General features: G+C 39.9%; 1 pseudogene; it reads right to left on the bottom strand.

The window, feature by feature from the left end:
* Positions 1-8,526: 8,526 nt before the first annotated feature.
* On the bottom strand, positions 8,527-23,216 carry LOC138440644 (olfactory receptor 7A17-like; annotated as a pseudogene).
* Positions 23,217-25,214: the final 1,998 nt, after the last annotated feature.

The raw sequence follows: 25,214 nt of genomic DNA, 5'->3' as shown, positions 1-25,214 counted from the left end.
GGATAGGTGTTAGCTCTTCTCGAAATTTTTGGTAGAATTCAGCTGTGAAGCCTTCTGGACCTGGGCTTTTGTTTCCTGGAAGATTTCTGATTACCGTTTCAATTTCCATGCTTGTGATGGGTCTGTTAAGATTTTCTATTTCTTCCTGGTTCAGTTTTGGAAAATTGTACTTTTCTAAGAATTTGTCCATTTCTTCCACGTTGTCCATTTTATTGGCATACAACTGCTGATAGTAGTCTCTTATGATCCTTTGTATTTCTGTGTTGTCTGTTGTGATCTCTCCATTTTCATTTCTAATTTTATTGATTTGATTTTTCTCTCTTTGCTTCTTGATGAGTCTGGCTAATGGTTTGTCAATTTTATTTATCCTTTCAAAGAACCAGCTTTTAGCTTTGTTGATTTTTGCTATGGTCTCTTTTTTTTTTTTTGCATTCATTTCTGCCCTAATTTTTAAGATTTCTTTCCTTCTACTAACTCTGGGGTTCTCCAATTCTTCCTTTTCTAGTTGCTTTAGGTGTAGAGTTGGGTTATTTATTTGGCTTTTTTCTTGTTTCTTGAGGTATGCCTGTATTGCTATGAACTTTCCTCTTAGCACTGCTTTTATAGTGTCCCACAGGTTTTGGGTGGTTGTGCTTTCATTTTCATTAGTTTCTATGCATATTCTGATTTCTTTTTTGATTTCTTCTGTGATTTGTTGGTTATTCAGAAGTGTGTTGTTCAACCTCCATATGTTGGAATGTTTAATAGTTTTTCTCCTGTAATTGAGATCTAATCTTAATGCATTATGGTCAGAAAAGATGCTTGGAATGACTTCGATTTTTTTGAATTTATCAAGTTTAGATTTATGGCCCAGGGTGTGATCTATCCTGGAGAAGGTTCCATGAGCACTTGAAAAAAAGGTGAAATTCATTGTTTTGGGGTGAAATGTCCTATAGATATCAATTAGGTCTAACTGATCTAATATCATTTAAAGTTTGCGTTTCTTTGTTAATTTTCTGTTTAGTTGATCTGTCCATAGGTGTGAGTGGGGTATTAAAGTCTCCCACTATTATTGTGTTATTGTTGATTTCCCCTTTCATACTTGTTAGCATTTGTCTTACCTATTGCGGTGCTCCTATATTGGGTGCATATATATTTATAATTGTTATATCTTCTTCTTGGATTGATCCTTTGATCATTATGTAGTGGCCTTCTTTGTCTCTTTTCACAGCCTTTGTTTTAAAGTCTATTTTATCGGAAATGAGTATTGCCACTCCTGCTTTCTTTTGGTCTCTATTTGCGTGGAATATCTTTTTCCAGCCCTTCACTTTCAGTCTGCATGTGTCCCTTGTTTTGAGGTGGGTCTCTTGTAAGCAGCATATAGAGGGGTCTTGTTTTTGTATCCATTCGGCCAGTCTTTGTCTTTTGGTTGGGGCGTTCAACCCATTTACGTTTAAGGTAATTATTGATAAGTATGATCCCGTTACCATTTACTTTATTGTTTTGGGTTCGGGTTTATACACCCTTTTTGTGTTTCCTGTCTAGAGAATATCCTTCAGCATTTGTTGGAGAGCTGGTTTGGTGGTGCTGAATTCTCTCAGCTTTTGCTTGTCTGTAAAGCTTTTGATTTCTCCTTCGTATTTGAATGAGATCCTTATTTCCCCTAGAGTCAGGAAAAAGACAAGGGTGCCCACTTTCACTGCTACTATTCAACATAGTTCTTGAAGTTTTGGCCACAGCAATCAGAGCAGAAAAAGAAATAAAAGGAATCCAAATTGGAAAAGAAGAAGTAAAACTCTCACTGTTTGCAGATGACATGATCCTCTAAATAGAAAACCCTAAAGACTCCACCAGAAAATTACTAGAGCTAATCAATGAATACAGTAAAGTTGCAGTATATAAAATCAACACACAGAAATCCCTTGCATTCCTATACACTAATAATGAGAAAGTAGAAAAAGAAATTAAGGAAACAATTCCATTCACCATTGCAACGAAAAGAATAAAATACTTAGGAATATATCTACCTAAAGAAACTAAAGACCTATATATAGAAAACTATAAAACACTGATGAAAGAAATCAAAGAGGACACTAATAGATGGAGGAATATACCATGTTCATGGATCGGAAGAATCAATATAGTGAAAATGAGTATACTACCCAAAGCAATTTACAAATTCAGTGCAATCCCTATCAAGCTACCAGCCATATTTTTCACAGAACTAGAACAAATAATTTCAAGATTTGTATGGAAATACAAAAAACCTCGAATTACCAAAGCAATCTTGAGAAAGAAGAATGGAACTGGAGGAATCAAGTTGCCTGACTTCAGGCTCTACTACAAAGCCACAGTCATCAAAACAGTATGGTACTGGCACAAAGGCAGAAATATAGATCAATGGAACAAAATAGAAAGCCCAGAGATAAATCCACACACATATGGACACCTTATCTTTGACAAAGGAGGCAAGAATATACAATGGAGTAAAGACAATCTCTTTAACAAGTGGTGCTGGGAAAACTGGTCAACCACTTGTAAAAGAATGAAACTAGATCACTTTCTAACACCGCACACAAAAATAAACTCAAAATGGATTAAAGATCTAAATGTAAGACCCGAAACTATAAAACTCCTAGAGGAGAACATAGGCAAAACACTCTCAGACATAAATCACAGCAGGATCCTCTATGATCCAGCTCCCAGAATTCTGGAAATAAAAGCAAAAATAAACAAATGGGATCTAATTAAAATTAAAAGCTTCTGCACAGCAAAGGAAAATATAAGCAGTGTGAAAAGACAGCCTTCTGAATGGGAGAAAATAATAGCAAATGAAGCAACTGACAAACAACTAATCTCAAAAATATACAAGCAACTTAGGCAGCTCAATTCCAGAAAAATAAACGACCCAATCAAAAAATGGGCCAAAGAACTAAATAGACATTTCTCCAAGGAAGACATACGGATGGCTAACAAACACATGAAAAGATGCTCAACATCACTCATTATTAGAGAAATGCAAATCAAAACCACAATGAGGTACCGCTTCACACCAGTCAGAATGGCTGCGATCCAAAACTGCAAGCAATAAATGCTGGAGAGGGTGTGGAGAAAAGGGAACCCTCTTACACTGTTGGTGGGAATGCAAACTAGTACAGCCACTCTGGAGAACAGTGTGGAGATTCCTTAAAAAATTGCAAATAGAACTACCTTATGACCCAGCAATCCCACTGTTGGGCATACACACTGAGGAAACCAGAATTGAAAGAGACACATGTACCCCAATGTTCATCACAGCACTGTTTATAATAGCCAGGACATGGAAACAACCTAGATGTCCATCAGCAGATGAATGGATAAGAAAGCTGTGGTACATATACACAATGGAGTATTACTCAGCCATAAAAAAGAATTCATTTGAATCAGTTCTGATGAGATGGATGAAACTGGAGCCGATTATACAGAGTGAAGTAAGCCAGAAAGAAAAACACCAATACAGTATACTAACACATATATATGGAATTTAGAAAGATGGCAATGACGACCCTGTATGCAAGACAGGAAAAAAGACACAGATGTGTATAACGGACTTTTGGACTCAGAGGGAGAGGGAGAGGGTGGGATGATTTGGGAGAATGGCATTGAAACATGTATACTATCATGTAAGAATTGAATCGCCAGTCTATGTCTGACGCAGGATACAGCATGCTTGGGGCTGGTGCATGGGGATGACCCAGAGAGATGTTATGGGGAGGGAGGAGGGAGGGGGGTTCTTGTTTGGGAACGCATGTAAGAATTAAAGATTTTAAAATTAAAAGAAATAAACTCAACATTCAGAAAACTAAAAAAAAATAAAATAAAAGACACTGGCAAAACCAATACAATATTGTAAAGTAATTAGCCTCCAATTAAAATAAATAAACTTAAATTAAAAAAAAAAGAAAAAGAAAACACATAAAAAATAATAATAAAAGATGCTTACTCCTTGGAAGAAAAGTTATGACCAACCTAGATAGCATATTCAAAAGCAGAGACATTACTTTGCCAACAAAGGTCTGTCTAGTCAAGGATATGGTTTTTCCAGTAGTCACGTATGGACGTGAGAGTTGGACTGTGAAGAAAGCTGAGCGCCGAAGAACTCATGCTTTTGAACTGTGGTGTGGAGAAGACTCTTGAGTCCCTTGGACTGCAAGGAGATCCAACCAGTCCATCCTAAAGGAGATCAGTCCTGGGTGTTCACTGGAAGGACTGATGCTGAAGCTGAAATTCCAGTACTTTGGCCACCTGATGTGAAGCATTGGAAAAGACTCTGATGCTGGGAGAGATTGGGGGCAGGAGGAGAAGGGGATGATAGAGGATGAGATGGTTGGATGCTGTCACCGACTCAATGGACATGAGTTTGGGTAAACTCCGTGAGTTGGTGATGGACAGGAAGGCCTGGCATGCTATGATTCATGGGGTCGCAAAGAGTTGGACACGACTGAGTGACTGAACTGAACTGAACTGAACTGAACTGAGAAAGATACTACTAATTTATATTCCACAAGACAGAACCCAATAGAAGTAATATTCCTGCCCCAAATGCCAACAGTAAGAAAACCTATTCTAGACCAGAGCTCCAATAAGCTCATTATGCATACAAATCATCAAAGTTTGTGGTTCAAATACAAAGTATGTCTCATTGGGTCTCTAGCAGACACAGGAACTGCCTTTCAAACAAGTTCTTAGGTATTGATGAAAGTGTAGGTCTTGGTCTGTGGATCACAGTTTGAGTAACAAGACAGTAGTCCTGTGTTAGAGTCAGGTATATGCAGTTTCAATCTCCTCCACCAAGGATCTTTATGTAACTTTGAAAGATATTTTTTTTATTATTCACTTTATAGGTCATGATAAATTATGTATTAGATCACTGAAATATAATAGCTCTTGAGTCATCTGAAATAAAATATATATTAAGAAGGCTTGGTAGCAGACAGAATGTGAGTGAGTGAAAGTCATTCAGTCATGTCCGACTCTTTGTGATCCCATGAACTATATAGTCCATGGAATTCTCTAGGCCAAAATACTGGAGTGGGTAGCCTTTCCCTTCACCAGGGGATCTTCCCAAACCAGGGATCAAACCCAGGTCTCCAGCATTGCAGGTGGATTCTTTACCAACTGAGCTATCAGGGAAGCCCCATAAGATATCTCTAGTTAAATGCAAAACAATTTGTTCCACAACTTGGGAAAAGATAGATAGCTACTTTTCAAAAAACAGGTTTAATCACAAAAACAAAATAATACAAATTAGGATAGTTGGATATGAAATAAGATAGCAATATGCATAATATCTATTCCTTACTACTAAAGATGCAGAAGAACATTCCATGTTTAAAAGTAATAAGGGGAACACAATGTGCCCAACTGATAGATTTGATTAAACACAATTTATAAACTCTCACACAACTCCATTAATGGAACTACATCTACATAGAAGAATTAAATGGCAAACTACAAACTTGATGAAGAAGGTCCTAATTTTTGAAAGAATGAAAAAAAAAAAAAAGACACTCAGATTCCAAGACACAAAGCAAAATTCTTGCAAAGACAATTTGCATATAGAAAGTGAATGACTAACAAACCAAACATGTATTTTGGTGGTGGTGTTCGGTTGCTAAATCATGTCCAACTCTTTTGTAACTCCATGTACTGTAGCCCACCAGGCTCCTCTGTCCATGAGAATCTCCAGACAAGAAGACTGGAGTGTGTTGCCATTCCATATTCCAAGGGATCTTCCTGGACCAGGGATCGAATCCACATCTCCTGCATTGGCAAGCGGATTCTTTACCACTGTGCCACCAGGGAAGGCTTAGCCATCCTGTAATGAAAAAATTACCAAGTAATACTCCTTGGCATACCTCTTTGTGCATATTTATACAATGCTCTTTTTCATGGGAATATCAAGGTGGTAGGCAATACTGTGAAATATGGGTCCTAAATACTGCAGTTGCAACACAGCATCTACCTCCATGCATCTGGATTCTTCTCATAAATACAGGACATGTTGAAACACTGAGCCTGAACAAATTTTTAAATACCCTCCCTTCAATGTTCACACCTCCAATCCTAATACTCTGCTTTCCTACTCCCATGAACTGCAAAACTCCTCAGATATGTTCTGTTTTTACCAGAGCCAGTTTATTCCTTCCATCCCTTCTTCATTCTCATCCGACTGGAATTCCATTCCCATCACTTATTTGTCAACAGTGATGCTTGTATCACTGAGTCAGCAGGCACCACTCTTTTCATATATTAAATCAATCAATTTTAAATGTATTAGTCAACCTAGGAAAAAATATGTGGCAATCTCTTGGGTCTGGGTTAGGCTGCTTAAGTTCTCAGGTAGCCAGATTTATGACTTGAAAACCAGGAAGCATGTCCTGTCTGCCTGATTGCAGACAGCCAACACAGCTTGACAGAGATTGTACTCCAAAACAGACAGGAGATAGATCTTCCGATCCTTGAACAAGGAGGGACTTGAGGCATCCTGGCGATGTGAATTTAAAATTGACTAATGCCCCTACTAGTCCTTGTTATGCTATATTGATGATGCTTATGATTATTCCATGTACTGTCAATTGTCTAACCTGTTTTGTCTCTGCCCAGGTCAACCAGCTACAACATACAGTGCCAGTTCAACAAAGGTATAAAACTACAGCCGACCACGGAAAATATCACACACCCTTAGATGGACACCACTATAAGGACTCAGGCTTGAGACTAACAAGAGCGGGAGGCCCAATACCCCTCGCCATCCCAATTCAGCAGGAAGTAGCCAAAAAGACCTCGACACCCCTATTCCCAAAGAACTGGGCCTCCCATCTCTTGAGGGGGGAATGTTAGGTAGGTAGAACAGGGAAAAGGAGTCCAGAATGGCAGTGGCTACAAGACAAGGAAGGGAAAAGCCCAAGAAAATGACACAAAAGAAGATCTGAGGACCAGAGTGAGGATATCAGGTAAAACAAACAACACTCCTGGCTGGCCCAATTTATACAGGACAGGCCCAGGAGAGATAAACAGATAAACAGAGGAGCCAAAGCAAGCTCTCTCTCTCTCTCTCCTGGGCACTGGGGCGCTCTTCTCCTCGTGTCTTTAGATCGACGTGCCCTCACGCCTCGAAGATGGATTTTCCTACTATCTTCTAAATAAAATAGAGCTGTAACACTGATTTGTCTAAGAGCTATAACATGGTCCATTCGAGACCTGAGAGCTATAACACGGTCTATCCAAGACCTGAGAGCTGTGACACGCCAAGGGGGCTTTAATGTCTGTCACTCCAAATATTTGTTGTGATGAGACAAAGAATTGAGGAACATACACTCGCGTGACAATATGAAGACACTTTGTTCACCATACATGAAGAATTTGCACTAGATAAGCAAAAACTAAAGGAAAAATAACACAAGCATATCACTAAATAAAATCATTAAGTCATAAGAGAAGAAACACAAAGAAAAAAGAAAAACAAAGAACTACACAATCAGAAAACAAGTTAATAAATGGGCAATAAGTAATACCTACTAAAATCCTCTTTAAAGCAGCCAGTAGATTAAATGCTCTCCTAAAGAGCCAGCTTAAAACTAAATATTGGAAAAAAACTAACATCATGACACCCAGCCCCATTAATTCATGACAAGTAGAAGGGGAAAAGGTGGAAGTAGTGACAGATTCTTCCTCTTGATCTCCAAAATCACTGTGGACAGTGACTGTAGCCATGGATTCAGAAGATGATTGCTTCTTGGCAGGAAACCAATGACAAACCTAGGCAGTGTGTTGAAAAGCAGAGACATGACTCTGCCAACAAAGGTCCTTATAGTCAAGGCTATGGTCTTCCCAGTGGTCACATATGGTTATGAGAGGCAGGATGTGGAATAACTGATGCCTTCAAACTGTGCTGCTGGAGAAGACTCCTCATAGTCCCTTAGACAGCAAGGAGATCAAACCAGTCAGTCTTAAGGGACATCAACCCTGAATATTCACTGGAAAGACTGATGCTGAAGCTGAAGTTCCAGTATTTTGGTCACCTGACACAAACAGATGATTCATTGGAATAGTCCCTGCTGCTGGGAAAGATTGAAGACAGAAGGAGAAGAGGGCATCAGAGGATGAGACGGCTGAATGGCATCACCAATGCAATGAACATGAACTTCGGCAAGCTCTGGGAGATGGTGAGGGACAGGCAGGCCTGGCATGCTGCAATCCATGGAGTCACAAAGGGTTGGACATGACCGGGCAACTGAACAACAACAGGTGAAATGTTTCAATAAAAATACTTTACTCCTAATAAATTCTTCATAAATCTATGATATTCCTTCAAAAAAAATGGAATTTCCAAACATTTTTGATCCAGAGGTAGAAAAATGGTGGAGTAGGAAAAAATTTTTAATGTCTATATATAAGACTAAGGATAAAGTTTAATAAGAGAGTTCCTAAAATTGTATAAAGATGCTGAATTCAAAGAAGAAAAGAAAAATGGAAATCTCAGGAAATAAGGGCAAGGAGCAAATTTTATTTCACTATGATCAAAGAACAACTTCTGATTCTAATTCTTTGAGTTATACAATCCAAAGCACTAATATAATTGGTCTTTTTTATGCTAGGCATCAAATATACTCTCTTTAGAGCCTCTTTTATATCTTGGTTTCTCAGACTGTAGATGATAGGATTCAGCATGGGTGTGACCACACGTGTACATCACCGAGGCAATTGTACTTGAATGTGAGGTGTGGGTAGCACCAGAGCTAAGGAACACTCCTAAGGCTGTAAAATAAAATGGGGAGACAACCAAGAAGTGGGACACACAGAAAATGCTTTATTCGTCCCCTGAGCTGATTATATTTTACACATGCAGGAAACTATTTTAGAGTAAGAGTAAAGGATACCAGCAAAAGGACCACCACACATCAGGACAGCTGCAAAATACATCACTGTTATTAAGAAAGTTGTCAAAACTGGCAAGTTGCACCACCTGACTGAGTTCACAGAAAAAGTGGGGGATTTGCACAATTGGATAGAAGGACAGTCACAGCACCATTAAGCTGTGTAGCAAGGAATACAAGGCAGTCAGCACCCAGGATATCAGAACCAGCAGTCCACAGAGCCGGAGGTTCATGATGACTGTGTAATGCAAGGGTGGCAGATGGCCACATACCGACCATAGGCCATCACTGTCAAGAGAATATCATCTAATTCTGCAAAGAGAATGTAAAAATACATCTGGATGATACAGCCTTCTTAGATTATGACTTTGCTCTGGGTCTGAATATTCTGCAGCATCTTTGGGATGATGGTGGAAGTGAAGCAGATGTCTACAAAGGACAGGTTTGAGAGGAAGAAGTACGTGGGTATGTGGATATTGGAGTCAGAGATGGTGACCAGGATAATGAGCAGGTTTCCAAACACAGCAATCAAGTACATGGAGAGGAAAAGCCCAAAGATGAGAGGCTGCAATTCTGGATCATCTGAGAATCCCAGAAGAAAAAATTTAGAAAATTGTGTATTATTATCTGGTTCCATGCAGTGGAGGTGACTACCAAGAAAAATGAAAATAACATGACTAAGTTTCACAAAAATTGGCATAACTCTCATAGATGAAATAGTAAAATTTCTATTTTGCTGTCAATAAAATATTTTTAATATCTTGTGTTTAGAAAAATTCTGTTTCATCCCTACTTAGGCATTTTTGTCCCACTCTCAGCATATTCCCAAAGAAATATGCATTCTACAGTTGTAATAGAAATACTTTCATATATTTGAAGAATATATATTGAGTGTCAACCATGTTCAAAACATATATTTCTGTTTAATCACTAAGCTGTGTCTGACACTTTTGAGACTGCCTCCCCCCACCCCCGCACTATAGCTGGCCAGGCTCCTCTGTCCAAGGGATTTCCCAGGCAAGAATACTGGAGTGGGTTGCCATTTCCTTCTCCAGATGATCTTCTCAACCCAGGGATCTAACCTGCCTCTTCTGCATTGTTAGGCAGATTCTTTACCACTGAGCCACCTGGGAAGTCCCTCTAAACAAATATAAGTAACAAGTATATGATGCTAAAAAAAAAAAGTTTTCACAATCCAGTGATGGTGAAAGATGATGTGCAAATAAAATATTATATAATATGTCAAGTGATTACAGTTGGTATGAAGAAAACAAAGCTAGATATGTGAAGAAAGCTGAGTACCAGAGAATTGGTGCTTTTGAACTGTGGTGTTGGAGAAGACTCGAGAGTCCCTTGAACTGCAAGAAGATCCAACCAGTCCATTCTAAAGGAGATCAACCCTGGGTGTTCTTTGGAAGGAATGATGCTAAAGCTGAAACTCCTGTACTTTGGCCACCTCATGCAAGGAGTTGACTCATTGGAAAAGACTCTGATGCTGGGAGGGATTGGGGGCAGGAGGAGAAGGGGATGACAGAGGATAAGATGGCTGGATGGCATCACGGACCTGATGGACGTGAGTCTGAGTGAACTCCGGGAGCTGGTGATGGACAGGGAGGCCTGGTGTGCTGCGATTCATGGGTCGCAAAGAGTCGGACACGACTGAGCGACTGAACTGAACTGAACTGAACTGAACTGAGGAGGTATTTTCATGTACTGCGTGTTCAGGTAAGGCCAGCAAACAAGGTGATAATTGAACAGAAAGCTCATGGAAGGGAGAAAAGGACCTAGTATGATATCAAGAGAAATATGTGCCTGGAGAGAGAATGGCTGCTACAAAGGACCTAAGGAAAATGCTTGTTCCTTGCACTTTATGAATTTAGTTGCAAAAGCATCCTGTGAATTAAAGCATCTTCCATCCTTAGTACCTTCTGCTGACTGAGTTCTGGGCTCTGTGATATAGGGCACCTTAATATATGAGTTCAGGTGCCTCTGCTTTAAGAACTGCTCTCATTCCACAAGGCATAAGCACACACATGCTCATGCGCGCGCGCACACACACACACACACACACACACACATCATCATCATCATCATCATCCTCCTCACACCATGTCCTCCTGGGCTATGTTCCTACCACACATTTCACACCCAGAACCACCCTTCTCACACCATATACCATTATAACTCAAGCTGATCAGATCAGATCATCTTTCTCCTACAAAATGTATAAATAGTACCCAGAAATTCCAGTTCATAGAGTGCCTATAGACCAATAAACTTGGGGTTCATTTTTATGATCACTTTCTGCTCTGTATTTAAAGAAATAGGAAAAGTATGTATGTGTGTGTGTATGTGCAAAAGAGAGGCCAGGGGAGAGTGAGGAGAGGAAAATGAAACAGACATTAGAGGGTAAAAGATTTAACAAGCTCTAATGGCCCCTGAGACTATGTGATAAAGTAGAATTTCCTTTGTTTGGCAACATTCCAATTCTGGTTATCTCTGCTTGACACTCAGGAAAAATAATTTTCAAAAAGAAAAATACATGTTTACCTTGACAGAACAGTTATACTTTTATAATGAAAGAAACCTGACATATCTGACTACCCCAAAAGAAAAATGGGCAAAGTAAATAAACCAACAAAAATGAATACACAAATGAAAACAGTAACAGTTGAACATGTTTTATATAAAACAGTAGAAGACATTTTTCCTGAATCTTTTCCATGTATTTGACCAGTTTTTCACTGTCCTATAGGGAATGAGGCAAGCTCTTTCCCAGTTTTCTTATGGGGCATCTTGTGTTTGTTATTCTTGGACTTTATTTTATTTTTTAAAATAAATCTGATGAGCATACCCCAGTGCTATTTCTGGCCTTTGTTCAACACACAAAGGGCTTTTCAAACTATACTCTGTAAATTCTACAGACACTGTGTCAATCCATCCTTTTGCCCTGAAAATTTTCTTCATAATATTCATGCCTAAAAACATTATATTATATAAATAATTATTTCATTGTACTATTACTTCACCATGATAATGCAAAATCCTAAGCATCAGAGACTTCAACTGCTCTGGTCATTTTCAGAAAGATATGTGAATACGTGTGCACTTATATAGAAACACAGGCTTCCCAGGTGGCGCTAGTGGTAAAGTACCTGCCTGCCAATGCAGGAGACACGAGACACAGGTTCAGTTCCTGGGTCAGGAAGATCCCCTGGAGGAGGGCATGCAACCCACTCCAGGATTCTTGCCTGGAGAATCCCATGGACAGAGGAGCCTGGTGGGCTACAGCCCATAGAGTCGCAAAGAGTCAGACATGATTGAAGTGACTTAGCATGCACTCAGGCATACAGAAACATATTTTAATAAAATAAAGAGAATTGAAGGAAAAATAAATAAATTAGTTGCAAAGAAACTGTATTTTTAAAACATTGAATGGAGCATCACACACTAACTCAAACAATATTAAAATAGTAATGATTTAATAATATCCGATGAACTAGTAATTAAATTGGGAAATGTGTAAACATGAATATAATATATAATGTTCCTGAAAATTATGGCACATATTAGATTCTCGGTTATTGTACATGGAATGAATCAAGAATTATGTCTCTATTATAGGTTTCATTAAATACATATAAGATTGCACTTCAATTTGGGAAGATTAGATTATAGAATAAATCAGAGGGGTAATCTATGCAATATAAAAACCAATCATTTTTTGGTGAATACCTGGACAGTTACACAATAAAATCCACAAGTGTGCCAAACTATCTTAAAGCAAGAAACCCAACAGAAGATAGATGTATTTAACCAAGCAAAATGATTTTAATGGCAAAACAGTCCCCAAAAGTTCAACTGAGAAACAGCTATTCTTTTTTTTTTTTCCCCCACTAAACTGACTTTTTTTTTTTTTTTTTTTTGGTCCATCAGCAGATGAATGGATAAGAAAGCTGTGGTACATATACACAATGGAAACAACTATTTTAAAAAATTATTTCAAAAGTTGATAACGGTAGATTAAGAGGCATATATTATGCGGGCATATAATAATAAAAATAGACACATTAAAATGACAATTCAAGGTATTAATTTTTTATCAAACTCAGTAACAGTTAAGAAAAGAACACTTTTTCACAAACATTGGTCTGGGAAATTATTTAGAGTTGTCACACAGTTTATAGTGGTACTTTGAAACAGGTATCAAAGGTGCATTATCTGTTTGCAGACAGAAATTTAAAATGTTACCCTGTTAGGAAAACCATCTGAACAATGGTATAGATATTAAAAATCCAGTTCTTTAACTGAAGGCTTCTCAGTCTCAGCACTATTGACATTCTCAGGCAGGTTGTTTTCTGTGGTAGGGTCTGTCCTGTGCCTTGTAGGATGTCTAGAGCATCCCTGATCTCCACCCACAGTTCCTGGAATAACAGACAGATATTTCTACAAGCATTTTTCAGTATTTCTGAGGAAACAAAGTTGCTCCTGCTTAGAACAGGTTAACTTTAACAATCTCAAATATTTTTGCAGGAATGATATAATAGCAACTCAAAGAGAAATATTAGGAAAGACCATCTGCAGTGTGAGTAGCACAGCACCTTATGAAATACTAAACAGCTATTGAAATAATGAACCCATATTACATTGAATACTAGTTGACTGGTAGAAAGTCCTGGGACATTATTGACCAACAAGGAAAAGGCAACACAAGTAGGAAAAAAAAAAAAAAACACTGCACTGAATCATCAAGCATATCTGTGATGTGCATAGGATTCTATTCATGCATTTGTACAAAACTGTATGAATTAGGTATCAGTACTTTGGCCACATCATGCAAAGAGTTGACTCATTGGAAAGGACTCTGATGCTGGGAGGGATTGGGGGCAGGAGGAGAAGGGGACGACAGAGGATGAGATGGCTGGATGGCATCACTGACTCGATGGATGTGAGTCTGAGTGAACTCCGGGAGTTGGTGATGGACAAGAAGGCCTGGCGTGCTGTGATTCATGGGGTTGCAAAGAGTGGGACATGACTGAGCGACTGAACTGAACTGAACCTCATGTAGAAAGAAAAGTTTAAAAGAAACCAAGCATATATGGGACAATGTTACTGGGAATAAAACTAGGTTATGTGGTAGTGGCTTTAAAGTAATTGAATGTAACAAGATTGAATGAGTATCTATAAGTTTCATAAAGATGTGAACAGTAATAATTTAATGATACCAACATTAGCCACTAATTCAATGTTAAACTGCCAAAGACTTGGAAATAAAAGAATATGAGGAGATATTTTAAAATGCAAGGAGGAAGTGTATTCAAGTTAAAATTTTTTTTCTTAAATATACATGGATTCAAATATGTTCATGAAAGACAAAGGTGACGTTTAATCAAATGGTTTTAAAAAGATGATTTTTATATGGTGTCCAAAGGTAATACAACTTTTAGAAATACATTTAACCAAAACGGATTAAAAAGAACAATAAGGAAGAAGAGAGTAAAAGTTAGAAATATGTTTACTAGGTGGTTTTGTGTGTGTGTGTGTGTGTGTGTGTGTGTGTGTGGTAAGTTGCTGCAGTCGTGTCTGACTCTTTGTAACCCTATGGACCACAGCTCACTAGGCTCCTCTGTCCATGGGATTCTCCAGGAATGAATACGGGAGTGGGTTGCATGCCCTCCTCCAGGGGATCTTCCAGTCCCTGGGATCCAACCTGTGTCTCTCACCTCTCCTGTACTAGCAGCGTGTTCTTTACCACTATCTTCACCTAGGAAGCTCATAATAGGTGATTAATTAGCACAAAAATTTATGCAGGAAAACATTCTCTGTCATTTTTTTTTAAACAAGTATTGTCAAATGAAGAATATTGCAGTGACAGCTCAATTATTTCAAGTAATAAAAATGTAAAAACAATGGAGAGAACACCATATGACTGACTGACCACATACATTTTACAAACTATCAAACACTCTCACAAATATATCTATACATACATAAAATAATTAAATGGCAAGCATTTTGTGGAAAGAAAATAAAACCTCCAATTCATTTTGAAAAATGTGAGCAAAGACAGTAATAAAAGCACTCCAACTGCAGCATACAGAGGGTTCTCACTGACAATTTTTGATTAACAGAGTAATTGTGTAACACACAGATACATATATATTATATATGTATATGTGTGTGTGTGTGTGTGTGTGCACGCATGCACTCAGTCACTCAGTTGTGTCCAACCTTTTATATATATGTAAGCATATATAACTATCCAGCAAAGGGCTTTCCCATTGCCCAGTGGGTAGAGAAGCTGCATGCAATACAGGAGACAGGATATGTCGCTTTGATCCCTGGGTAGGAATTGTCCCGTGGAGGAGGAAATGGGAGACCACTCCAGTATTCTTGCCTGGAGAATCCCATGGACAAGAGGAGATGGCAGGATACAGTCCATGGGGTTACAAAGAGTCAGACAGGACTGGGTGACTAAGCATTCCAGCAAAGAGAAGTCACTATCTTTCAAGAATTTTTTTAAATTCATTTATTTTAATTGGAGAATAATTGCTTTACACTATTATATTGGCTTCTACCCTACATCAACATGAATCAGCCATTGTATACATATGTTTGAAAGGATGTATTTTCGTGAAGCCCTTGGTCCAGATCTTACTCATTAATATAGACCCAGTCAAATATGATCCATCTTAAAAAAATCCTTACTTCACGGTACATCTGTCAACATCTAATAACCCATTTCTCTACTCTTGTTACTTAGCATGTCATAAGGCTTATGTTCAAATTTTACTGGAAACACTTTATGCCTCTCATTCTCTCTTTTACTTGGGCTTCCATTTTTAACATTTAAATGGCAACGCTGAGCCTTACCTTACTGAGGTCAAGGTTTGCTTCTCTTTCTCATGCCTGCTCAGTCACTCAGTCATATCTGACTCTGTTGACCCTAAGAACAGTAGCCCATCAGGCTCCTCTGTCCATGGGATTCTCCAGGCAAGAATCCTGAGGTGGGTTGCATGCCCTCCTCCAAGGGATCTTCCTGACTCAGGGATCAAACCCATGTGTCTTATGTCTCCTGCATTGACAAGCAGGTTATTTGCCAATAGTGACGCCTGTGAAACCCTTGCTCCTCTTTTAGTCCTAAGTAGATACATTTTTTTAGGAATTATGGCTTCCCAAGTGGTGCTAGTGATAAATAATCCACCTGCCAATGAAGGAGATGCAAGAGACTTGGGTTCAATCCCTGGGTTGGGAAGATCCCCTAAAGTAGGAAATGGCAATCCACTCCAGTATTCTTGCCTGAAAAATTCCATGGACAGAGGAGCCTAGCAGGCTACAGTCCTTGGGATTGCAAAGAGTCACACATGACTGATGACTGAACATGTACACACAATAATCATGGTAGCAAACTGTCACACTAATCTCTGGTATCTTTGCTAGGCTGGGCTGAATCACAGGTGACTTCAGATACATGTTCAAGGTTTGCATTCTATTTCTCTCCCACAGTGTCTGCTGGGCTCTCAGACTCACCTAGATGGGAACTGAAAGAAAGGTCTTTGTGTGGAAGTTCAAATGCCTCCTGGAGGGTTGATAATAGAGACTGAAGCTCTGTCCCCACAAGACAGCTGCAGGGAGTGAAGGACTGGTTTCCCAGTCAGTCAGACTCAGATTTTCAAAGTGAGAGAGTCAATTCCTAGGCAGGTTGATAAGTCCAGGGGTCCCCAAGGAGAGAAGGGTTTGGAATTCTCAAAGAGAAAGAAAGGACAAAGTTTTTTTCCCTCTACATTCCTTAGGACTATATAACAATAATGTATCCTGCTTGAGGACTGCTGCTGCTAAGTCACTTCAGTCTTGTCGACTCTGTGCGACCCCATAGATGGCAGCCCACCAGGCTCCCCCATCCCTGGGATTCTCCAGGCAAGAACACTGGAGCGAGTTGCCATTTCCTTCTCCAATGCATAAAAGTGAAAAGTGAAAGTGAAGTCGCTCAGTAAGTGTCCGACTCTTTGTGATCCCATGGACTGCAGCCTACCAGGCTCTTCTGTCCATGGGATTTTCCAGGCGAGAGTACCGGAGTAGGTTGCCATTGCCTTCTCTGATCCTGCTTGAGGACAGTTTCTGGAAAAAGTCTTCTGACTAATCCTGTTATCTTAAAATGTAGATTATGGGAGTGGGTCTAGTAAGGTCTTTACAACCTCTAGACATTCTTTTGATTCACTGTAATAACTAAATAAAAAGTATATAACCCCATTGCTAACACTAGCAAGGGGGCACTCTTTCTGCCCCCTTCTGATGTCTATGTCAAAAGCTTTCTCTGTCTCTTTTATATTTTAATAAAACTTTATTACACAAAAGCTCTGAGTGATCAAGTCTCATCTCTGGCCCTGGATTGAATTCTTCTCCTCTGGAGGCCAAGAATCCTGGCGTCTTTTGTGGCTCAGCAACAATCTTTCAAAAGGAAACATGTTCTGTGGCATCCAAGATTTCTCAGGCTGAGGGGCCCATAGCAGAGAGATTTTATTGCTCACCTGTCTTCTCATTAGGCATCTTTCTGCTGTAACACCCATACTCTGTACCTGATTTCCCTGGGGGACAGGGGTCTGGACAGAAAGGAAAATTTTCCATTTCATTCTTTGTTCCTAAGAGACCAGTTTACAAGGCAGGTGAATTCTGTTTTTATTACTCCTTCCCCCTTAATTCTCCCGTGTCCACAGGTCTAAACCATCCCTGCAATTTATCCCAGTCCAAGCTAAAGTTTCGTCAAAGTCTAGGTTAAGAATTCTCACTTGATTAAGTCCCTCAGATCTTCCAAGTTTTCACTAATGGTGAGTACATAACTCCTGATATTTCTAAAAATATATTTTATTAGTATAACTTTGTCCCTTAATATAAAACCTTGGGAATTACACTCCTTGGCTCCCCGACATTTTGGCCAACTCAATTAGGATATTTATGTTTATATCAGAAGTTACGAGCTGTCCTTTAGTACTTCATTATGAATGTTTTTAATTATGGGACAAATTTAGATATTTTTGTGCACTGTAGCCTAACTTAGCACATCATAGGGACTGTCTGCTTTAATTTTAACATAGGTTCATACCTGGAAAATTCCATGGACAGAGGAGCCTGGTGGGCTACAGCCCACAGGGTTGCAAAGAGTCGGACACGACTGAGCGACTTCTCTTTCTTTCTTTCTTTCTTTTTCTGTGGTGTGATGTAGTCTTCTTATATATTAATACTTCATTCTCCATGATAGAAATGACACACAGAGGGGTTTAATGTTCTGCCCAAAGCTATAAACCAAGAAAGGGATGGAGTCTTGATTGGGAGTCTTGTCAGAATGCTTTTAGTGCACAAATTCTGTAGCAGTGATTCTCAATCAGAGATGACTTTGCAGCTGGTGATATTGTTTAGGGCCTAAGGGATCCTACACATGTAATGCATAGGACAGTACCCAATACTTATAATTATACTACCTCAAATACCATCAGTGAAAATGTTTAAAATTTATTCTAGTCTAGCACTTTTCTAAATTGATTATTCTTTTTTTTAATTGTTATTTTTGCTTTATTTTACTTTACAATACTGTGTTGGTTTTGGCATACATTGACATGAATCCGCCACGGGTGTACATGAGCTCCCAAACATGAACCCCCCTCCCACTTCCCACCCCATACCATCCCTCTGGATCATCCCTGTGATTATTCTTAAAAATTACCGAGACCTATAGTCCAAATGCAAATTATGATTCAACAGGTCTGATTCAAGCTACCAGGTGTTCTGCATTTCTAACAATATCCTACATGTTCTTAATGCTGCAGGTCCTTGTCGGGGTATGCCAAGAAAACGATTCTGTTAGATTCAGGTGTAAACAGTTTTAGGTCTTCATCAAGAATCTTCCATGTATGTAATTTTGAACGATACATTTCACTCACTTTGTAAGCAGTGGTAAATTCTGTTTGATTCTTTTAGTGGGAGAAGGTAACAGCTTATGATGAACGGTGTTGGATTCATGATCTCTGAAGATTTAATTTCAGGACCGGGGACCAAGCTTGATCACCCAAGAGCTTTAGTATAGCAGAGTTTTATTAAATTATAAAAAGGGACAGAGAAAGCTTCTGACCTAGACATCAGAACATCTGAAGGGGGATGGAGAGTGCCCCCTCTCCCTGCCCCGCTAGTTTTAGCAAGCTGTTTTATGTCTGATTGAAAGCTATTAATCAGATAAGAGAGACATCTCAATGCTGCTGGAGTTTCACCAGGCCCCTCTCCCACAATATGCATTTTTGTGATAGGATGGTAACAAGCGTGTCATCCTCCAGCAATAAAAGAATAAATATAAACACTGGTTTGTTGAGCTATTATCAGCCCAAGGTTTCAGAAAAGGAAAAAAGTTAGTCTTTAGGTGGAACCATCTTGAAGAAAGGCAAATTCCAAAACAAATACATAGCTTCACTAACTTGGCTTAAGAAAAACATTTCCATAAGAAAAAGGCATTGGTTAGCTCAAGGTTTGAGAAAAATTAAGTTCAGGTGGAACTAGGTGTCATCACGGCAACACAGAATTTTAAGAGAAAAAAATCTGACACTTCGTTTGTTTCATCCTGCCACATAAGGGAGAGAGAAAAAATGTTTCACACTTGTAGCCTATTTCCACCATTTGGAGACCCCTGGCCTTCCTGCCTGTTGCCCTCTCAAAGGCAAGAGTGGGATTCTCTGAGAGACTACCATTGAAATATGTACATTCAGTTCAATTCAGTTCAGTTCAGTCGATCAGTCGTGTCCGACTCTGCGACCCCATGAATCACAGCACGCCAGGCCTTCTGGTCCATCTCCAACTCCCGGAGTTCACTCAGACTCACATCCATCGAGTCAGTGATGCCATCCAGCCATCTCATCCTCTGTCGTCCCCTTCTCCTCCTGCCCCCAATCCCTCCCAGCATCAGAGTCTTTTCCAATGAGTCAACTCTTCGCATGAGGTGGTCAAAGTACAGGAGTTTCAGCTTTAGCATCATTCCTTCCAAAGAAATCCCAGGGCTGATCTCCTTCAGAATGGACTGGTTGGATCTCCTTGCAGTCCAAGGGACTCTCGAGTCTTCTCCAACACCACAGTTCAAACACATCAATTCTTCGGCACTCAGCCTTCTTCACAGTCCAACTCTCACATCCATACATGACTACAAGAAAAACATAGCCTTGACTAGACGGCCGTTAGTCGGCAAAGTAATGTCTCTGCTTTTGAATATGCTATCTAGATTGGTCATAACTTTCCTTCCAAGGAGTAAGCTTCTTATAATTTCATGGCTGCAGTCACCATCTGCAGTGATTTTGGAACCCAGAAAAATAAAGTCTGACACGGCTTCCACTGTTTCCCCATCTATTTCCCATGAAGTGATGGGACTGGATGCCATGATCTTCGTTTTCTCAATGTTGACCTTTAAGCCAACTTCCTCGCACTCCTCTTTCACTTTCATCAAGAGGCTTTTTAGTTCCTCTTCAGTTTCTGCCATAAAGGTGGTGTCATCTGCATATCTGAGGTTACTGGCATTTCTCCCAGCAATCTTGATTCCAGCTTGTGTTTCTTCCAGTCTAGCATTTCTCATGATGTACTCTGCATAGAAGTTAAATAAGCAGGCTGACAATATACAGCCTTGACGTACTCCTCTCCCTATTTGGAACCAATCTGTTGTTCCATGTCCAGTTGTAACTGTTGCTTCCTGACCTGCATACAGATTTCCCAAGAGGCAGGTCAGGTGGTCTGGTATTCCCATCTCCCTCAGAATTTTCCACAGTTTATTGTGATCCACACAGTCAAAGGCTTTGGCATAGTTAATAAAGCAGAAATAGATGTTTTCCTGGAACTCTCTTGCTTTTCCCATAATCTAGCGGATGTTGGCAATTTGATCTCTGGTTCCTCTGTCTTTTCTAAAACCAGCTTGAACATCGGAAGTTCATGGTTCACATATTGCTGAAGCCTGGCTTGAAGAATTTTGAGCACTACCTACTAGCACGTGAGATGAGTGCAATTGTGCAATAGTTTGAGCATTCTTTGGCATTGCCTTTCTTTGGGATTGGAATGAAAAGTGACCTTTTCCAGTCTTGTGGCCACTGCTGAGTTTTCCAAATTTGCTGGCATATTGAGTGCAGCACTTTCACAGCATCATCTTTCAGGATTTGAAGTAGCTCAGCTGGAATGCCATCACCTCCACTAGCTTTGTTCCTAGTGATGCTTTCTAAAGCCCACTTGACTTCACATTCCAGGATGTCTGGCTCTAGATGAGAGATCACACCATCTTTATTATCCAGGTCATGAAGATCTTTTTTGTACAATTCTTCTCTGTATTCTTGCCATCTCTTCTTAATATCTTCTGCTTCTGTTAGGTCCATACCATTTCTGTCCTTTATTGAGCCCATCTTTGCATGAAATGTTCCCTTGGTATCTCTAATTTTCTTGAAGAGATCTCTAGTCTTTCCCATTCTGTTGTTTTCCTCTATTTCTTTGCATTGATCCCTGAAGAAGGTTTTCTTATCTCTTCTTGCTATTCTTTGGAACTCTGCATTCAGATGCTTATATCTTTCCCTTTCTCCTTTGCTTTTCACCTCTCTTCTTTTCGCAGCTATTTGTAAGGCCTCCCCAGACAGCCATTTTGCTTTTTTGCATTTCTTTTCCATTGGGATAGTCTTGATCCCTGTCTCCTGTACAATGTCACGAACCTCATTCCATAGTTCATCAGGCACTCTATCTATCAGATCTAGGCCCTTAAATCTATTTCTTACTTCCACTGTATAATCATAAGGGATTTGATTTAGGTCATACCTGTATGGTCTAGTGGTTTTCCCTACTTTCTTCAATTTAAGTCTGAATTTGGCAATAAGGAGTTCATGATCTGAGCCACAGTCAGCTCCTGGTCTTGTTTTTGCTGACTGTATAGAGTTTCTCCATCTTTAGCTACAAAGAATATAATCAATCTGATTTCGGTGTTGACCATCTGGTGATGTCCATGTGTAGTCTTCTCCTGTGTTGTTGAAAGTGGGTGCTTGCTGTGACCAGTGCATTTTCTTGGCAAAACTCTATTAGTCTTTGCCCTGCTTCATCTGCATTCCAAGGCCAAATTTGTCTGTTACTCCAGGTGTTTCTTGACTTCCTACTTTTGCATTCCAGTCCCCTATAATGAAAAGGAAATCTTTTTTGAGTGTTAGTTCTAAAAGGTCTTGTAGGTCTTCATAGAATCATTCAACTTCAGCTTCTTCAGCATTACTGGTTGGGGCATAGACTTGGATTACCGTGATATTGAATGGTTTGCATTAGAAACAAACAGAGATCATTCTGTCATTTTTGAGATTGCATCCAAGTACTGCATTTCGGACTCTTTTGTTGACCATGATGGCTACTCCATTTCTTCTAGGGGATTCCTGCCCGCAGTAGTAGATATAATGGTCATCTGAGTTAAATTCACCCATTCCAGTTCATTTTAGTTCACTGATTCCTAGAATGTTGATGTTCACTCTTGCCATCTCCTGTTTGACCACTTCCAATTTGCCTTGATTCATGGACCTGACACTCCAGGTTCCTATGCAATATTGCTCTTTACAGCCTTAGACCTTGCTTCTATCACCAGTCACATCCACAGCTGGGTATTGTTTTTGCTTTGGCTCCATCCCTTCATTCTTTCTAGAGTTATTTCTCCACTGATCTCCAGTAGCATATTGGGCACCTACTGACCTGGGGAGTTCCTCTTTCAGTATCCTATCATTTTGCCTTTTCATACTGTTCATGAGGTTCTCAAGGCAAGAATACTGAAGTGGTTTGCCATTCCCTTCTCCAGTGGACCACATTCTGTCAGACCTCTCCACCATGACCCGCCCGTCTTGGGTTGCCCCATGTGCATAGCTTAGTTTCATTGAGTTAGACAAGGCTGTGGTCCTAGTGTGATTAGATTGACTAGATTTCTGTATGGTTTCAGTGTGTCTGCCCTCTGATACCCTCTTGCAACACCTACCATCTTACTTGGGTTTCTCTTACCTTGGGCATGGGGTATCTCTTCAGGGCTGCTCCAGCAAAGCGCAGCTGCTGCTCCTTACCTTGGATGAAGGGTGTCGCCTCACTGCCGCCCTTTCTGACCTTCAACGTGAGGTTGCTGCTCCCGGCCACTGCCCCTGGCCTCAGGTGTGGGGTGGCTCCTCCCGGCCGCCGCCCCTGATCTCTGACGCAGGGTGGCTCCTCTGGGCTGTTACTGCACCGTCTCAGCCTTGCACTCTCGCCTGCTGCCCCTGACCTAGGACGTGGGGTAACTCCGCTTGGCTGCCGCCATTCGGGCATGAGGTCCTCCCCGCTTCTGCCCCTAACCTCGAACGTGGGGTAGCTCCTCTCGGCCACGCTTAGTGTGCCGGTTGCAGCCGCCTGCGCTTAATTCGCCAGTCTGTAAAATTGATGACCAGTGCAAAGTCGATTCATGAAGCAAGTCACCCAAAGCCAGGGCTCTGGGACAACCCAGAGGGATAGAGTGGAGAGGGAAGTGGGGGGAGTGTTCTGGATGGGGGAGACACATGTATACCTATGGCTGATTCATGTTTATGTATGGCAAAAACCATCACAATATTGTACAGCAATTATCTTCCAACTAAAATTATTTTTTAAAGAAATTTTAAGTGACATCAAATGATATATATCTGAGAAAAGACCATTTAGTAGGCAGAATAAGATACTCAAAAGATGACCACACTCTATTCTCAAGACCTTTTGAATATCCTATCTCAGCAAGGGAAATACTGGAGTGAGTAACCTATCCATTCTCTAGGGGATCTTCACCTCCCAGGAATTGAACCAGGATCTCCTGCATTGCAGGCAGATTCTTTACCAGCTGAGCTACCAGGGAAGTCTGAGATTACATTAGCAGATGGAATGAAGTGCATAATCATCGATCTTTATATCAGATTAGCATAGATATTCAGCTTAGAATAATATAATCACAGTGTTCCTCTAAATGTGGAAGAGAAAGGAAAGAGAATTAGTGTAAAATATTTTCAAGTGCTCTGCACCTAGGTTTGAAGATTGAGGAAAGACCATGAACCAAGAAATGCTGGTGGCCACTAGAAGTAAAACAACAAAGGGAGCGCATTGTCCTCTGGAGTGTCCAGGAGGATCACAGTCCTACAGACATCATAATTATAGTTCAATGAGACTTCAGACTTCTGAAGAAGTTTAAGATACATACATGTTTTAAGCCACTAGTGTGCTAATTGTAAGACAGGTATTTGTTTTAAGTCACTGCTGCTGCTGCTGCTAAGTCGCTTTAGTCATGTGCAACTCTGTGTGACCCCATAGATGGCAGCCCACCAGGCTCTGCCGTCCCTGGGATTCTCCAGGCAAGAACACTGGAGTGGGCTGCCATTTCCTTCTCCAATTTAAATCACTACTATGGTAATTTGTTACAAGAGCATGCATGCATGGTAAGTTGCTTGGGTCATGTCTGACTCCTTGCAACCCTATTGACTATAGCCCACCAGGCTACTCTGTCCATGGGATTCTCCAGGGAAGAATACTGAAGTGGGTTGCCATGGCCTTCTACAGGGTGTCTTCCCAAACCAGGAATGGAACCTGAGTCTCTTGTAGGAGCAAGAACAATTTAATACAGATGTTGTTCTTGGAGTTGAGTTTAAACCTTTCAGTTCAATCAGTGAGCTACCCTTAGCTAGAGGTATTTTGTGTTGAAATTATACACAAACAGAAAGAGAAAATTGAGTCCTTTTTGAGATATTCTCATTAGCTCCCATAGGGAACTTTTCATTGCCTAAATATAAATGTGGTTCTAACTTTGAGGTCTTTGACGATTTAAGATGAGAAAAGTAAATCATTACTAATATTAAAGGCACATATTCTGTTTAAAAACTTTTTGTCAAAATTTCTAAATTCTTCTATTTTCTGTTATTTCAAGCGTCTGTTCTTTTCACTTCCATCCCTCTAACTTGCTCTCAAGGTTTCTTTCAACTTGGGATGGAATTACAAATGAGACTGTAGGCATGTACATATATGTGTGAGCATATTTATTTCAGAGAAAGGTATATACAGATGTGGGCACATGTATACATACTTGTACTCCTAACCTTGAACATGGTTTGTGGACTCTACAAAGCATTTCTATACATTTCATTCATTTTCACAACATCCATAGGGTGTTATCTTATATATTCATCATAAATAAATAAAACTGAGATTCAGGTCAATTACAGTATTAACAATAACATTTCAAAGAAATTGAAACTTGCTCTGCACCTTTTAGACTATCAAAAAATGAACCATGTAGTGTGTACTGCTAAT

The sequence above is a fragment of the Ovis canadensis genome, chromosome 5 (genome assembly GCF_042477335.2).
Source record: "Ovis canadensis isolate MfBH-ARS-UI-01 breed Bighorn chromosome 5, ARS-UI_OviCan_v2, whole genome shotgun sequence".
Classification (NCBI taxonomy): domain Eukaryota; kingdom Metazoa; phylum Chordata; class Mammalia; order Artiodactyla; family Bovidae; genus Ovis; species Ovis canadensis.
The sequence above is the reverse complement of the archived record's forward strand: the minus strand, read 5'-3'. Positions and strand labels throughout refer to the sequence as shown.